This window comes from Macaca fascicularis, chromosome X, assembly GCF_037993035.2.
Source record: "Macaca fascicularis isolate 582-1 chromosome X, T2T-MFA8v1.1".
NCBI classification, from domain to species: Eukaryota; Metazoa; Chordata; class Mammalia; order Primates; family Cercopithecidae; genus Macaca; species Macaca fascicularis.
The window spans coordinates 92,714,060-92,732,870 of record NC_088395.1 but is presented as its reverse complement, the minus strand read 5'-3'; the positions used below and the strand labels follow the sequence as shown (position 1 = coordinate 92,732,870).

The following is an 18,811-nucleotide window of genomic DNA, read 5'->3' as shown; positions in this document are numbered from 1 at the left end:
GATCTTTGACAAAGCTGACAAAAACAAGCAATGGGGAAAAGACTCCCTATTCAACAAATGGCACTGGGATAACTGACTAGCCACGCAGAAGATTGAAACTGGACCCCTTCCTTACACCATATACAAAAATCAGCTCATGATGGTTTAGACTGAAGTGTAAAACCCAAAACTATAAAAACACTGGAAGACAACCTAGGAACTACCATTCTGGAAATAGGAATGGGCAAAGATTTCATGGCAAAAATGCCAAAAGCAATTGCAACAAAAGCAAAAATTGGTAAATGAGACCTAATTAAACTTAAAAGCTTCTGCACAGCAAAATAAACATACATCAACACAGTAAACAGACAACCTATAGAATGGGAGAAAATATTTGCAAACTGTGCATGTGACAAAAGTCTAATATTCAGCATCTATAAGGAACTTAAACAAGTTTACCAAAAAAAAAAAAAAAAAAATCCATTACAAAGTGGGCAAAGGATATGAACACACTTTTCAAAAGAAGACATACATGCAGCCAACAAGCATGTGAAGAAAAGCTCAACATCACTGATCATTAGAGCAATACAAATCAAAACACAATGAGATGCCATCTCATACCAGTCAGAATGGCTATTACTAAAAAGTCAAAAGGTAAAAATGCTGGCAAACTTGTGGAGAAAATGGAATGCTTATTCACTGTTGAGTTCATTAGTTCAACCATCGTGGAAAACAGTGTGGCAATTTCTCAAAGAGCTAAATCCAGAGATACCACTCAACCCAGCAATCCCATTACTGGGTATATGCCCAAAGGAATATAAATCATTCTATCATAAATACACATGCACATATATATTCACTGCAACACTATTCACAATAACAAAGACATGGAATCAATTAACATACCCATCAATGGTCAACTAGATAAAGAAAATATGGTACATATACACTGTGGAATACTATGCAGCCATAAAAAAGAAAAAGATCCTGTTCTTCACAGGAACTCATACAGTGCTGGAGACCATTATTCTTAGCAAACTAACACAGAAACAGAAAACCAATTACCGCATGTTCTCACTTATAAGTGGGAGCTAAATGATGAAAATACAAGGATGCATGGAGGGAAACAACAGACTCTGGCACCTACCTGACGGTGAGGAGTGGCATGAGGGAGAGGATCAGGAAGCATAACTAATGAATAGTAGGTTTAACACCTGGGTAGCAAAATAATCTGTACAACAAACCCCAGTGACACAGTTTACCTATATAAAAAAGTTGCACATATACCCCTAAACATAAAATAAAAGTTAAAAAAAGATTTGGTTATTCTAATTGTGACTGTGTAGTAAATAATACTACTCCAAATTGAAATCAATAAATATTATCTAAGAGATGCAATCACTCAAGAAAGATTGTCTAATTTGTTGTTACTCTTGATTAAACACAATTTATGTGAAAATATTGAATATAAAAAATACTTAGTGACTATTCTGAAATTAAGGGAAGGCAAATTATGTAAAACAAATCCACAATAATTTCCAAAAAAAATAAAGAAATCTACGTTTATTCTATTGGTAATGAAGCTATTTCCCCATGTTAGATTCTAAAAGTTTCATACATGTTTAGATTTTCAATCCATTGAGAAATCCATTTTTGTGGTGTGAAGTAAGGGTCTTTCCTTCATACGAATATAAAAATGACCCGTTTAAGCAAAACATTTCTTCTCCATTGCATTTAAACTATGTTATAAATCTTGTGAACATATACATGTGTTGATCTGTTTCTGGATTCTCGATTCCATTATTCTATTTACAGATGCACCAATAATACCATGCTGAACTAGTCCACATCTATTAATGATAGGTTTTCATATCTGGTGGTTTCGTTTTATTCTTCCTCGCTGTGATTGCTCTGAATATTCTTATGCTTTTGCAGTCCCAATATAATTTTTAGAATTGACTTGTCAGGCCAGGCACAGTGGCTCATGCCTGTAATCTCAGCACTTTGGTAAAATTTAAAGGTCAATCTCCCTAATGAACATAAACAAAAATTTTTATTATATATTATAAAATTGAATCCAGTGATAAAATACATTGCTATGATCAAGTTTGGTTTACTCTGAATTCAAAGGTGATATGATATTTTTCAAAATTATTTAATTATTATATCAAAGTTTTGATAGCTTTAGTTTCATGAGTACTCTCTCATCCTACGATATATTTAACATATTTTTAAAGAAAATACTTTAATGTGGCTGGGTGTGGTGGCTCATGCCTGTAATCCCAGCATTTTGGAAGGCCAAGGCGGGCTGAGTACTAGAGGCCAGGGGTTCAACGCCAACCTGGCCAACATGGTAAAACTCTATCTCTACAAAAAACACACAAACCAACCAACAAACAAACAAACAAAAAACCTTAATATGAACTTAATAAATATTGCATTCATTATAATAATGAAAATTAACTTTTTGTCAAGAAAAATCAATTTATCATCAATTATTTGAATGGGTAAACATCAAGGAAAAATGAGAAAAGAGGTATAAATTAGAAAAAGTCTATGAGAATCTCAATAAATGAATTAGGATGAAGGTTAAAATTCTATACCTGTTTGTAATAAGAAAAACATTTCTAGCAGACCAGGAATAGAAGAACGCATCCTTAGTATATGAAACAAAATCTTATAGCAAACATCATATTTAGTGGTGAAATATTAAAAGTTTTCCTCCTTAGAGTGGCAATAAAACAAGAACACTTGTTGTCATCACTTACATTCAACACTGTAATGAAAGTGCTAGCCAGTGAAATAAAGTAGCAAAAATAAATAAAAGGTAAAAGCACTAGAAGTGAAAAAATAAGAGATTTATTATTTGCTTATGACACTGTTATGTATTGAAAAGATTAAAATAATCTATACACATCTGTTAGAAATAGTAAGTGTATTAGGAAAGTTCACTGGATAAAAGGTCAATACACAAAAATCAATCAGTATTAAAATTTGAGAAAAAAAAGATACTTTTTATGATAGCATCAAATACCTAAGAACAAATCTAACAAAACACGTGCAAGAGCCCTATACAGAAAGCTATCAGACATTATTAAGAGAAATTAAGGAGGATCAAAATAAATGGAGGGATATGACATGTTAATTGAAAAACTCAATATTATAAAGACGTCAATTAGTTGCAAATTGGTATATTTTGACCCCTATGAAAACTTCAGCAGATTTTATGTAGAAACTGACAAGTCAATTCTTTTTTTTTTTTTTTTTTAACGGAGTCTTGCTCTGTCGCCCAGGCTGGAGTGCAGTGACATGATTTTGGCTCACTGCAACCTCTGCCTCCCGGGTTCAAGCGATTCTCGTGTCTCAGCCTCCCGCATAGTTGGAATTACAGGCGCCTCCCACCACGCCTGGCTAATTTTTGTATTTTTAATAGAGATGAGGTTTCATCATGTTAGCCAGGCGGGTCTCAAACTCCTGACCTCAAGTGATCCACTCACCTTGGCCTCCCAAAATGCTGGGATTACAGGCATGAGCCACCACACCCAGCCACATTAAGGTATTTTCTTTAAAAATATGTTAAATATATCATAGGACAAGAGAGTACTCATGAAACTAAAGCTATCCAAACTTTGATATAATAATTAAATGAATTTCAAAAATATCATATCACCTTTGAATCCATAGAAGAAACCAAACTTGATCATGACAACTGTTCACTTTATTACTGGATTCAATTTTATAATAAATAATAAAAATTTTTGAGGGCAGATGGACCGACTGATGGTAGGGACGGGAGGCGAGCAAGATGGCGCAGACGCAGGGCACCGGGAGGAAAGTCTGTTACTACTACGATGGGGATGTTGGAAATCACTACTACGGACAAGGCCACCCAAGGAAGCCTCACCGAATCCGCATGACTCATAATTTGCTGCTAAACTATGGTCTCTAGCAAAAAATGAAAATCTATCGCCCTCACAAAGCCAATGCTGAGGAGATGACCAAGTACCATAGCGACAACTACATTAAATTCCTGCGCTCCATCCGTCCAGATAACATGTCGGAGTACAGCAAGCAGATGCAGAGATTCAACCTTGGTGAGGACTGTCCAGTATTCGACGGCCTGTTTGAGTTCTGTCAGTTGTCTACTGGTGGTTCTGTGGCAAGTGCTGTGAAACTTAATAAGCAGCAGACGGACATCGCTGTGAATTGGGCTGAGGGCCTGCACCATGCAAAGAAGTCTGAGGCGTCTGGCTTCTGTTACGTCAATAATACCGTCTTGGCCATTCTGGAACTGCTAAAGCATCACCAGAGGGTGCTGTATATTGACATTGATATTCACCATAGCGACGGCGTGGAAGAGGCCTTCTATACCACAGACCGAGTCATGACTGTGTCCTTTCATAAGTATAGAGAGTACTTCCCAGGATCTGGGGACCTACAGGATATCGGGGCTGGCAAAGGCAAGTATTATGCTGTTAACTACCCGCTCCGAGATGGGATTGATGACGAGTCCTGTGAGGCCGTTTTCAAGCCGGTCAGGTCCAAAGTAATGGAGATGTTCCAGCCTAGTGCGGTGGTCTTACAGTGTGACTCAGACTGCCTATCTGGGGATCGGTTAGGTTGCTTCAATCTAACCATCAAAGGGCACGCCAAGTGTGTGGAATTTGTCAAGAGCTTTAACCTGCCTATGCTGATGCTGGGAGGTGGTGGTTACACCATTCGTAATGTTGCCCGGTGCTGGACATACTAGACAGCTGTGGCCCTGGATACGGAGATCCCTACTGAGCTTCCATACAACGACTACTTTGAATACTTTGGACCAGATTTCAAGCTCCACATCAGTCCTTCCAATATGACTAACCAGAACACGAATGAGTACCTGGAGAAGATCAAACAGCGACTGTTTGAGAACCTTAGAATGCTGCCGCACGCACCTGGGATCCAAATGCAGGCGATTCCTGAGGACGCCATCCCTGAGGAGAGTGGCGATGAGGACGAAGAAGACCCTGACAAGCGCATCTCGATCTGCTCCTCTGACAAACGAATTGCCTGTGAGGAAGAGTTCTCCGATTCTGAAGAGGAAGGAGAGGGGGGCCGCAAGAACTCTTCCAACTTCAAAAAAGCCAAGAGAGTCAAAACAGAGGATGAAAAAGAGAAAGACCCAGAGGAGAAGAAAGAAGTCACAGAAGAGGAGAAAACCAAGGAGGAAAAGCCAGAAGCCAAAGGGGTCAAGGAGGAGGTCAAGTTGGCCTGAACAGACCTCTCTAGCTCTGGCTTCCTGCTGAGTCCCTCGCCTTTCTCCCCCAACCCCTCAGATTTTATATTTTCTATTTCTCTGTGCATTTATATAAAAATGTATTAAATATAAATATCCCCAGGGACAGAAACCAAGGCCCTGAGCCCAGGGAAGCTGTGCTGGGTGAGCTCTTCCAGGGGCCGGGTTGCCACCCATTCTTCCCCAGTTCTTAACTTTGAACCATAAAGGGTGCCAGGTCTGGGTGAAAGGGATGCTTTTATGCAACCGTAAGACAAAATCCTGAAATGCGAAGTGCCTGCTTAGTAGCTTTGGAAAGGTGCCCTTATTGAACATTCTAGAAGGGGTGGCTGGGTCTTCAAGGATCTCCTATTCTTTTCAGGCTCCTAAGGTAACATCAGCCATTTTTAGATTGGTTCTGTTTTCATACCTTCCCACTGGCCTCAAGTGAGCCGCGAAACACTGCCTGCTCCCTGTCTTCTCCTAATTCTGCAGGTGGAGATCGCCAGTCTAGTTTCCTTTTTGAGATATTATTTTCATTTTTGTGAGCCTCTTTGTAATAAAATGGTACATTTCTATATAAAAAATAATAATAATAATTTTTATTTTCATCCATTAGGGAGATTGGCCTTTAATTTTCTTATTATGTCCTTGTCAGATTTTCTCATAAGTATTATTATAATCACATAAAATGAGTTCAGAACCATTCCTTCCTTTCTTATCCTCTGGAAGAATTTGTGTGACACTGATGTTATTTTTCTCTTAAATGTTTTGAAAAATTTACTATCATCTGAGGCTAAATTATTCTTTGTGGGAAAGTTTTTAATTACAAATTTGATTTCTTTAATAGATATAATATTATTCAAATGTTATACTTGTGATAGTTTTCATAAATTGTGTTTTTTAAAGAAGTTTTCTATTTCATCTAAAATTGAATTTATTGTCATAAGATTAAATCAATCTCTTATCTTTTTAATATCTGTAGAATCTCAGTGGTATCCCTCTTTTCACCCAAGATGTTAGCAATTTGTGTCTTATCTTTTTTTGTCTTGATCAGTTTTGGCAAGAGTTAATCAATTGTATTAGTCTTTCTGAAGAACTAAATTTAAGCTTGTAGACTTAGTCTATTAAATGTTTTCTGTCTCTTTAATTAATTTCTGCCTTTATCCTTATTATTTTCCATCATCTTTAATTAGGTAGAATTTGTTCTTTTCCTAGTTTATTTATTTATTTATTATTTATTTATGAGGATAGATAGGTGTATATATTTATGGGGTACATAAGATGTTTTCATACAAAAATGCAATGTGAAACAAGCACATCATGGAGAATGGGGTATCCATCCCCTCAAGCATTTATCCTTTGTGTTTTGAACAATTCTATTACATATCTTATGATATTTTAAAATGTACAATTAAATGATTATTGACTATAGTCACCCTGTTGAGCTATCACAAAGTAGGTCTTACTCATTCTTTCTATTTTTTATTTTCTATTAACTTTCTGTTTCTATTTTCTATTAACCATTCCCACCTCCCTCAGCCCCCACTACCTTTCCCAGCCTCCAGTAACCACCCTTCAACTCTCTATGTCCATAAATTCAATTGTTTTGATTTTTAGATCCCATACTTAAGTGACAACATGTGATGTTCATCTTTCTGTTCCTGGATTATTTCACTTATTCTCTTGTCCACTTATTCATTTATTATTTATTCACTTATTCTCTTTCATGGCTCAAGAGTATCCCATTGTGTATATGTACCACGTTTTCTTTGTCCATTCATCTCTTGATAGACATGTAGGTTGCTTCCCAAGCTTAGCTATTGTAAATAGTGCTACAACAAACACAGGAGTGCAGATATCTCTTCAATATACTGCTTTCCTTACTTCTGGGTATATGCCCGGGAGTGAAATAGCTGGATCACGTGGTAGCTCAACTTATAGTGTTTTGAGGAATCTGTTTTCCATAGTGGTTGTAGTAATTTACATTCCCACCAACTGTGTCCAAGGGTTCCCTTTTCCCCACATTCTCACCAGCATGTAGCATTGCCTACCTTTTGAATATAAGCCATTTTAACTGGGGTGCAATGAGATCTCATTGCAGTTTTGATGTGCATTTCTCTGATGATCACTGATTTTGAGCACCTTTTCACATGCCTGCTTGCCATTTTTATGTCTTCTTTTGAGAAGTGTCTTTTCAAATCTTTTGCCCATTTTTTGTTCAGGTTACTAGATTTTTTTCCTACAGAGTTTTTTGAACTCTATATATCCTGGTTATTAATCCCTTGTCAGATGAGCAGTTTACAAATATTTTTTCCCATTCTATGAGTTGTCTCTTCACTTTGTTGATTGTATCCTTTACAGTGCAGAAACTTTTTAACCTGATGTGATTCCATTTGTCCATTTCTGCTTTGGTTGCCTGTGCTTGTGGGGTACTGTTTAATATATTTTTGCCCAGATCAATGAATTGGAGATTTTCCCCAATGTTTTCTTGTAGTACCTTTATAGTTTGAGGTGTTCGATGTAAGTCTTTAATTCACTTTAATTTGATTTTTGTATGAGGTGAGAGAGAGGGGTCCAGTTTTAATTTTTTTGAATATGAATATCCCATTTTTCTAGTATCATTTATTGAAGGAGCTGTCTTTTCCCCCAATGGATCTTCTTAGCAATTTTGTCAAAAATGAGTTCACTGTAGTTGTGTGTATTTTTTTCTGTCTTCTCTATTCTATTCCATTGGCCTATGTGCCTGTTTTATGCCAGTACCATGCTGTTTCAGTTCCTATAGCTCTGTAGTATAATTTGCAGTCAGGTAATGTGATTCCTCCAGGTTTTTTTCTTTTTAATTTGGATAGCTTTGGCCATTGTGGATATTTTGTGGTTCCATATAAATTAAAAATTGTTTTTTCTATTTCTGTGAAGAATGCCACTGATATATTGATAAGGATTGCATTGAACATGTAGATTGCTTTTGATATTATGGACATTTTAACAATATTGATTCTTCCAATCCATGCACATGGAAGAATATTTTTCCATTTTTTGGTGTTCTCTGCAATTTTTTTTCTTTTTCTCTTCAATTTTTTTCATCAGTGCTTTATAGTTTTCATTATAGAGATCTTTCATTTCTTTGGTTAAGTTAATTTCTAGGTATCCAATTTTATGTGTGGCTATTGTAAATTAGATTTTTTTTTCATACTATTCACTGTTGTCATATGAAAATGCTACTGATTTTTGTATGTTGGTTTTGTATCCCACGACATTACTGAATTTGTTTATTAGTTCTAACAGCTTTCTTGTGGAGTCTTTAGGTTTTGCCAAATGCAAGATTATGTCACCTGTAAACAAGAATAATTTGACTTCTTCCTTTCTAATTTGGATGCCATTTATATCTTTCCCTTGTCTAATTGCTGTAGCTAGGACTTCCAGTACCATGTTAAATAACAGTGGTGACAGTGGGTGATGTGGTTTGGCTCTGTCTCCCCAGTCAAATCTCACCTTGAATTGTAATAATCACCACGTGTCAAGGGTGGGACCAGGTGGAGATAATTGAATCATGGGGGTGGTTTCCCCATACTGTACTCGATAGTGAGTGAGTTCCAATGAGATCTGATGGTTTTATACGGGGCTTCCTCTTTCATTTGGCTCTCATTCTCTTTCCTGCCACCCTGTGAAGAGGTGCCTTCTGCCATGATCTTAAGTTTCCTGAGGCCATCCCAGCCATGCAGAACTGTGTGTCAATTAAACATCTTTTCTTTATAAATTACCCAGTCTCAGGCATTTCTTCACAGCTGCATGAGAACAAACTAATACAGTAAATTGGACCGCAGAGAGTGGCATGCTGCTATACAGATACCCAAAAACTTTGGAACTGGGTAACAGGCAGAGGTTGAAACAATTTGGAGGACTCAGAAGAAGAAAGGAAAATGTGGGTTAATTTGGAGTTTCCTAGAGACTTGGAGGGCTCAGAAGCCAGAAAGATGTAGGAAGGTTTGGAACTTCCTGGAGACTAGTTGAATGGCTTTGACCAAAATGCCAATAGTGATATCAACAATGAAGTCCAGGTTGAGGTGGTCTCGGATGGAGATGAGAAACTTGTTGGAAACCAGAGTAAAGGTCACTATTGCTATGCTTTAGCAAATAGTCTGGTGGCTTTTTGCCCCTGCCCTAGAGATCTGTGGGACTTTGAACTTGAGAGAGATCATTTAGGGTATCCAGCAGAAGAAATTTCTAAGCAGCAAAATGTTCAAGAGAAGCATAGCATAAAAGTTTCAAAAATTTTCAGCCTGGCAATGGGATAGAAAAGAAAAACCTATTTTCTGGGGAGAAATTCAAGCTGGCTGCAGAAATTTGCATAAATAATGAGGTACTAAATGCTAATCATCAAGACAATGGAGAAATGCCTTCAGGGCATGTCAGAGACTTTCCGATCACAAGCCTATAGGCCTAGGAATGAAAAGTGGTTTTGTGGGCAAGGTCCAGGTCCCCCCTGCTGTTTGCAGCCTTGACACTTGGTACCCTGCATCCCAACAGCACCAGCCATGGCTAAAAGAAGCCAACATACCGCTCAGGCCATTGCTTCACAGAGTTCAGGCCCCAAGCCTTGGCAGCCTCCACATGGTGTTGGGACTGCAGGTGCACAGAAGTCAAGAGTTGAGGTTTGGGAACCTCTGGCTGGATTTCAAAGGATGTATGGAAAGGCCTGGATGTCCAGGCAGAAGTTTGCTGCAAGGCAGAGTCCTCATGGAGAACCTCTGCTAGGGCAGTGCAGAAGGGAAATGTGAGGTCAGAGCCCCTACTTAGAGTCCCCACTGGGGCACTGCCTTGTGCAGCTTTGAGAAGAGGGCCACCACCCTCCAGACCCCAGAACAGTAGATCCACCGACAGCTTTCATAGTGTGCCTGGAAAAGCCACAGACACTAAAGGCCAGCCCATGAAAGCAGCCAGGATTGGAGCTGTACCCTGCAAAACCATAGAGTCAGAGCTGCCCAAGACTCTGGGATCCCACCTTTTGCATTTGTGTGACCCGAATGTGAGACACGGAGTCCAAGAAGATTACTTTGAAACTTTAAGGTTTAATGACTACCCTATTGGATTTCAGACTTACATGGGGCCTGTAACCCTTTTGTTTTGGCCAATTTCTCCCATTTGATTTGGGTGTATTTACTCAATGCCTGTACCCCCATTGTAAACAGAAAGTAACTGACCTGCTTTTGATTTCACAGGCTCATAGGCAGAAGGGACTTTCCTTATCTCAGATGAGATGTTGTTCTTGAACTTTTGAGTTAATGCTGGAATGAGTTAAGACTTTGGGGGACTGTTGGGAAGGCATGACTGTTTTGAAATGTGAGAAGGACATGAGATTTGGGCAGGGCCAGGGCAAAATTATGTGGTTTGCCTATGTCCTCACCCAAATTTCACCTTGAATTGTAATAATCTCTATGTGTTAAGGGTGGGACCAGGTGGAGATAATGGAATCATGGGGGCAGTTTTCCCCATGTTGTTCTCGTGATAGTGACTGAGTTCTCATAACATCTAATGGTTTTATAAGGGGCTTCCTCCTTCACTTGACTCTCGTTCCCTCTCCTGCCACCCTGTGAAGAGTTGCCTTATGCTATGATCCTAAGTTTCCTGAGGTCTCCCCAGTCATGCAGATCTGCGAGTCAATTAAACCTATTTCCTTTATAAATTACCCAGTCTTGAGTAGTTTTTTATGGCAATGTGAAAATGGACTAATACAGTGGGCGTCCTTGTCATATTCCAGATCTTAGAGGAAAGATACGTTCTTTCCATCCCCAGGTTTTTGAGGGTTTTTATCATGAAGGAATGCTGAATTTTATCAAATGCTATTTCAGCATCAATTGAAATGATCACATAGTTTTTATCCTTCATTCTGTTGATATGTCATTTGTTTCAAGGAATTTTTCAATTTCCTTCTTAATTTCTTCATTGACCCACTGGTCATTCAGGAGTATGTTGTTTAGTTTCCATATATTTGTATAGTTTCCAAAATATCTCTTGTTATTACTTACTAATTTTATTCCATTGTGGTCAGAGAAGGTGATTGATATTATTTCAATTTTTTGAATGTTTTAAGACTTGTTTTGTGCCCTAACATATGATCTATCTTTGAGAATGATCTATGTGCTGAAGAAAAGAATACATATTCTGAACTCTTGGATGAAATGTTCTGTAATTATCTAGATCCATTTGGTCTATAGTGCAGATTAAGTCTGATTTTTTTTTTTTTTTTTTTTTTTTTTTGGTGATTTTCTGTCTGGAGGATCCATCCAATGATGAAAATGGTGTGTTGAAGTCTCCAGCTATTATTTAATTGTGACCTATCTCTCTATTTAGCTCTAATAATATTTTCCTTATATATCTGGGTGCTCCAGTGTTGGGCACATGTATATTTCATATATATTTTAAATTATTGTATCCTCTTGCTGAATTGACCACTTTATTATTATGTAGTGACCTTCTTTGTCTCTTCCTATAGTTTTTGTCTTGAAATCTATTTTATCCACTATAAGTATAGCTACTTCTGCTCTTTTTTGGCTCCATTGGTATGGAGTATCTTTTTCTACCTCATTCTTTTCAGGCTATGTGCTTCTTTATAGGTGAAGTATTTTCTTGTAGGCAACAGATCAATGGGTGTTTTTTTCACCCATTCAGCCGGTCTATGTTTTTTTTTTTTTTTTAATCAGAGTTTAGTTTGTTTACCTTCACTTTTATTATTGATAAGTAAAGAATTCCTGCTATTTTATTTCTTTTCTAGTTGTCTCGTGGTCTTCTCTTCCCCTTTTCCTTCCTTCTTGTTTTCCTTTATTGAAGGCTATTTTCTCTGGTGATATAATTTAGTTTTTTGCTTTATATTTTCTGTGTATCCATTGTATACTTTATGGTTTGAAGTTATCATGAGGCTTGGAAATACTACCAATAACCCATATTTTAACCTTGTAACAACACTGTTAGCTTAAGAAAACAAACAAGTGAAAAGCAAACTAATAAAAATTCTATGGCTTACCTTCTTTGTCCACCTGCTTTTTACTGTTTCTTTTTGTTTTGTTTTGTTTTGTTTTGTTTTTTTGTGAGACAGTGTTTTGCTCTGTCTCCCAGACTGAAGTGTAGTGGCAGAATATTGGCTCACTGCAACCTTCTCCTCCTAGGCTCAGTTGATCCTTTCACCTCAGCCTCTCAAATAGCTGGGATCACAGACACACACCATCACACCTGGATAATTGTTGTATTTTTTGTAGAGACAGATTTTCACCATGTTACCCAAGATGGTCTCAAACTCCTAGGGTTCAGCAATTTGCCTGCTTCAGCCTCCCTAAGTGCAGAGATTAAAGGCATGAGCCACCACACCCAGGAACTTTTTAATGTTTTGTTGTTTGCATTTATATATTATTGTACTGACTAGATCTTACTCCTGCCATTTTGTTATTTGTTTTCTTTTCTTTTTTTTTTCTGTCTTCCTTTAGTAAAGTTGATTTTATCTGGTGATATGATTCAGTTTCTTTCTTTACATTATTTGTGTATTTACTGTATGTTTTTTGGGTTGTGGTTACCATGAGGGTTTCAAATACTATCATATAAACCATTGTTTTTAGCTGACAACAACTTAACACTCTTTGCATAAACCAACATACAAGCAAAAAGAAAATTAATAAAAATTGTATGCCTTAACTTTGTCCCCCTACTTTTAACTTTTTATTGTTTCTATTTATAAATTATTGTACTAGGCCGGGCGCGGTGGCTCAAGCCTGTAATCCCAGCACTTTGGGAGGCCGAGATGGGTGGATCACGAGGTCAGGAGATCGAGACCATCCTGGCTAACACAGTGAAACCCCGTCTCTACTAAAAATACAAAAACTTAGCCGGGCGAGGTGGCAGGCGCCTGTAGTCCCAGCTACTCGGGAGGCTGAGGCAGGAGAATGGCGTGAACCCGGGAGGCGGAGCTTGCAGTGAGCTGAGATCCGGCCACTGCACTCCAGCCTGGGTGACAGAGCGAGACTCCGTCTCAAAAAAAAAAAAAAAAAAAAAAAAATTATTGTACTATGCCTTGAAAATTTGTTGCAGTTATTCTTTTTTATTGCTGAGTCATTTAGTCTTCTTACTTAGTATGAGAGCAGTTTACACACCACAGCTACAGTGATATAATATTCCATGTTTATCTGCATGCTTACTATTACCAGTGAGTTTTGTACCTTCAGGTGATCATTTATTACTCAATAATATCCTTTTCTTTCTGATTGAAGTACTCCCTTTAGCATTTCTTATAAGACCTGCCTGGTAGTGATGAAATCCCTCAGCTTTTGTTTGGGAAAGTTTTTATTTCTCCTTCATGTTTGAAGGATATTTTTGCCAGATATATTATTCTAGGCTAAAAGTTGTTTTTCCTCAGCACTTTAAATATGTTATGCCACTGTCTCCTGGCCTGTAAGTTTTCCAACAAAAAGTCTGCTGCCAGATATATTGGAGGTCTATTGCATGTTATTTGTTTCTTTTCTCTTGCTACTTTCACAATCTTTTCTTTATCATTGATCGTAGGGAGTTTGATTATTCAACACCTTGAGGTAGTCTTCTTTGGGTTAAATCTGCTTGCTGTTCTATAATCTTCTTGTACTTGGATATTGATATCTTTCTGTAGGTTTGGGAAATTCTCTATTATCCTTTGAATAAACTTTCTACCCCTTTCTCTTTCTCTACCGCCTCATTAAGGCCACTAGCTCTTAGATTTGCCTTTTTGAGGCCATTTTCTAGATCTGGTTGGTGTGCTTCTTTATTTTTCTCCTGATACAAAAGAAATAGGAAAAAACAAAGAAGCACATCAACAGGATCTAGAAAGTGCTTTTCAATTATCCTGTCTTCAAGCTCACTAATTCTTTTTTCTGCTTGATCAATTCGGCTACTAAAAGACTCTGATGCATTCTTCAGTGTGTCACTTGCTTTTTTCAGCTGTAGAATTTCTGCTCAATTCTTTTAAATTATTTTCACCTACTTGTTAAATTAATTTTATAGAATTCTGAGTGCCTTCTGTGTGTTATCTTGAATTTCTTTGAGTTTCTTCAACACAGCTATTTTGAATTCTTTGTCCAAATAGTCACTCATCTGTGTTTCTCCGGGATTGACCCTTGGTGCCTTATGTAGTCCATTTTGTGAGTTTATGTTTTCCCAGATGATGTAGATGCTGCTAGATATTCTTTGGTGTTTGGGCATTGAAGTGTAAGGTATTTATTGTAGTCCTCACTGTCTGAGCTAATTTGTAGTCATCCTTATTGCTAAGGCTTTCCAGATACTTGAAGAGACTTGTGTGTTGTGATCTAAGCTGTATATACTTTAAGGTGTATCCCAAGCACAGTAACATTGTGGTTCTTGCAGACTCATAGAGATACCACTTTGATTTTCTTGGACAAGATCTCAATGAATTATATGGATTACCATGCAGACTCTTGTCCTCATTCCTCATTTTCTTTCAAACAGAGTCTCTCTCTGTTCTGAGCCATTTAACACTGTGGGTGGAGTGGCACAAGCACCCCTGAGGCTACTACCACTATGACTGCACTGGGTCATACTTGAAGCCAGCACAGCACTGGGTCTTGCCCAGTGTTGTAACCACTACCGTAAGCCCTGCTGTAATCACTCCCCGGATACTGCCTATGTTCACTCAAGGACCTGAGGCTGTACAATCAGCAAATGGCAAAAACATCAAGGTCTGGGGTCTTTCCCTTCAGGGTGATGAGGTCCCCCAGGCTCAGATGGGTTCAGAGTTGCTGTCCTGGGACTTAGGAAGAGGAGTCAAAAACCTTAATAATCTACCTGGTCTTCTATTGTACTGTGGCTGAACTGGCACTCAAATCACAAGACACCATCCTTCCCACTCTTTCTTCCCCTTTCCAAAGGCATAGGAGCCTCACCCCATAGCCACCACCACCCCATGCCACAAGGAGTACTGCCAGACTACCACTGATGTTCCTTTAGGGCCTTAGGGCTCTTAAGTTAGCTGTGATGAATGCTGACTGACAGGAACTCACCTTTCAGGGCAGTGGGCTCCCCTCTCCCCCAGGGCAGGTCCAGAAATGCCATCTAAGAGCCAAGTTCTGGAATTGGGGACCCCCAAAAGCCCACTTGGTGCTCTACATCCCTGTGGTCATGCTTGTACTTAAGGTGCAAGACAAATTCCCCTTTGTTTTCCCTCTGGTTTTCTCAAGCAGAAGGAGTTTTGCCCCATAGCCACCACAGCTGATAATGGTCTTAGTCTTGTCTGAAGCCAATAGGTGTCAGAGGATCCCCCAAGGTCTTCAATGTAGTACCTGAGTATTACCACTTGTTATTTGAGTCCTAAAGTCTCTTCGATTTGCAGGTGATTAATGCTTTCAGGACGGTGTCCTTTCCTTCAAGGCAGCAGGTTCCCTTCTGGCCTAGGGTGTGTCTAACAACGCCATCTCAGAGTTGGAGCCTGGAATGGGGGCCTCACGACTCTAACCAGTGCCCTATCCTACTGTAGCTGAACTGGCATTCAAGATGCAAGCCCAAGTCCTCGCCAGTCTTCCTTCTCCTCTCCCCAGGTGGAAGGAAGGGGCCTTTATTGGAGCTGTGAGGTGCTTAGCCTGGAGTTAAAGAAACAGTGATGCCAGCACTCTCTTGGCTGCCCCAGCTGGTGTCTCAGTATGTCTCACCTTCCTTTCCCACCAGTTCACTGTCTCTGGGCCTAGTTCAGCACTGGGAAAGTTGCAGTCCTTATGGCCTAGACTGCCTTTCAAGTTTATTTAGAGTCTGAGAGCACTTTGGTCCTTGGTAGCAGCGAGGTTTGTGGGCCCTCAAGTTCAGACCGCTGGGATTGGCAAATCCCTTTTGGCTGGGGCTGGTTTAAATACTTCCTTTGTGGACAGGCATCAATTGAGTTTGGCCTGGTTTTCCTTTGTGCTCTAACAGGACAGCAGTGAGTTCAGTGCTTCACAATTGCTATGTCTCTCTCTCCCAGTGGTCAAAGAAGCTCTCTGCACCAAGCCACAACTGCCTAGGGTAGGGGAGGGGTGGTATTGAGGATTCAAGACTATTTTTTCTATCCCTTCAGTGCCTCTTTAAGCAATATGAAGTTATAACCAGGCACTATGATTGCTCACCTGATTTCTGGTTCTGTTTTTTTTGAGATGGAGTCTCACTCTGTCACCCAGGCCAGAGTGCAGTGGTGCAATCTTGGCTCACTCCATTCTCCTGCCTCACTGGGTTCACTCCATTCTCCTGCCTCCTGGGTTCACTCCATTCTCCTGCCTCAGCCTCCCAAGTAGCTGGGACTACAGGTTCCCGCCACCACACTGGCTAATTTTTTGTATTTTTAGTAGAGACAGGGTTTCACCAATGTTAGCCAGGAAGGTCTCGATCTCCTGATCTTGTGATCCACCCGCCTTGGCCTCCAAAAGTGCTGGGATTACAGGCGATTTTTGGTTCTTATGAAAATGTTTTTTCTGCGTAGATAGTTGTTAAATTGGTGTCATTGTGGGGGAGGGGGTGGGAGGTGGGGACATAATCAATGGAGCCTTCTATTTTGCCATGTTGATCTGCCCAGGGTCCCTTCCTAGTTTCTTGAGATAAATACCTATGTCTCCAGATCCTTCCTCTGTCCAATTTCCTGCAGTGTCTCACTTTGGCAAACTCAATCAGAAGTCAGCCAACATGAGCCTAGAAAACATAACCTCATGGGTTAGCCCCCTTCCATTTCAGAGCAAAACAGACGAAAGGCAAGGGATAAATATGACAACCAACTGGCAAACTTCCACTATAGAGTGTAAAATCCGGAGATAAACCTTTGGCAAAACTTGAGGACTCTCTTTAACTGCTTAAAGACTTGTTATATGTGAGAGGGACTTAATATGTTATGTATAAATCCAGAGGTCAGTACTAGTATAAATGGGGAAATTATAAAAATAGATTATACCTCAATATAAGAAAAAACTTATAACAATGAGAGGCCCACAAATGTAGATGAGATAAAGTATAGAAAATCAGGCACTTTCATAAATTTTTGGTTTGAACACATTTTGACAAGATTTCTCAGAATTTAAAGTACTATTTCACTCAACAATTCTACTTTTAGAGTTTTGTTGCATAAGTCTTATTATAAATGTGCACCAAGAAGTATGTAGAAGGATAGTTACTAAAGATTGCTTGTGTTACCAAACGACTGGAAACAACGTAAATGTCTATCAACAGGAAACTGACAAAATAAGTTATGATACATCTGTTCAATCACAATGTTGTGAAGCCATTTAAAAATGTGGCAGATCTAGATTTTCCAGAATAATGTCCAAGATAATGTGGAAAAGGCAACATGCAAAGCAGTTTCATAGCATGCTACTATTTACATAGTGTGCTATTATTTGTGTAAAAAGAAAGGAATGCAGATATAGCACATACAAGCTCTAGAAAGATTAACAGGAAGCTACCAAGTGGTAAAAACAGAAACATTGAAGGCATAGATTTTTATAAATCAGATGAATTAGCACAAATCCACTTTCTTGGTACATTTTTATAGATGAAAAGAAGAAAAGTAGCTGAAAGATTGGGTGAATACTAATTAATGGATCAATATCAACTACAAATAAAGTCTCTGTATTGTGCCACAGAGTTCTATCCTCTATTTTGCTCAGCATGGTTAAGAATGATTTGGATGAGAAAACAGATTATAAACTAAGTAATTTTTTATATCAGAAAACTTATAAAAGTCAGCTGGGCATGGTGGCTCACACCTGTAATCCCAGCACTTTGGGAGACCAAGGCATGTGGATTGCTTGAGTCCAGGAGTTCAAGACCAGCCTGGGCAACATGATGAAACCCTATCCTACAAAGAATAGAAAAATCAGCTGGGCATGGTGGCATGCACCTGTAGTCCCAGCTACTCAGGAGGCTGAGGTGGAAAGATTGGTAGAACCTAGGAGCTGGAAGTTGCAGTGAGCCAAGATCATACCCCTGCACTCCAGCCTGGGTAGCAGAGCAAGACACTGTCTCCAAAAAAAAAAAAAAGAAAAAAGAAAAAAGAAAACTCATAAAAGGAACAAATACATTCCACTGGATTGCTGGTCAGTGTTCAGTGCTCTTATAAACCAAAGTTATCTACATTCCTTAAATTAACATTTGGATAGAAATGGTGCAAATAAAAGGAAATACTGTCATTATCATCAATTTCACATTTTAAAAAAGGAATTTGACAATTACTATATTCTTTGTATTTTTCAAGAAAAATGAATTTGGAGCCGGGCGTGGTGGCTCATGCCTGTAATCCCAGCACTTTGGGAGGCTGAGGTGGGTGGATCCTGAGGGCAGGAGTTCAAGACCAGCTTGGCCAACATAGTGAAACACCATTTCTACTAAAAATAAGGAACATTAGCTGGGCATGGTGGCGGGCACCTGTAATACCAGCTACTAGGTAGGCTGAGGTAGGAAAATCTTTTGAACCCAGGAGGCAGATGTTGCAGTGAGCCAAGATCATGCCATTGCACTCTAACCTGTGCAACAAGAGTGAAACTCCATCTCAAAAAAAAAAAAAAAAAAAAAAAAGAAGAATGAATTTGTTTAATT

At 38.9% G+C, this 18,811-nt stretch overlaps 2 pseudogenes; both read left to right on the top strand.

The window, feature by feature from the left end:
• The first annotated feature begins 3,749 nt into the window (after positions 1-3,749).
• On the top strand, positions 3,750-5,366 carry LOC102121501 (histone deacetylase 1 pseudogene; annotated as a pseudogene).
• On the top strand, positions 4,588-5,366 carry LOC123571162 (histone deacetylase 1 pseudogene; annotated as a pseudogene).
• Positions 5,367-18,811: the final 13,445 nt, after the last annotated feature.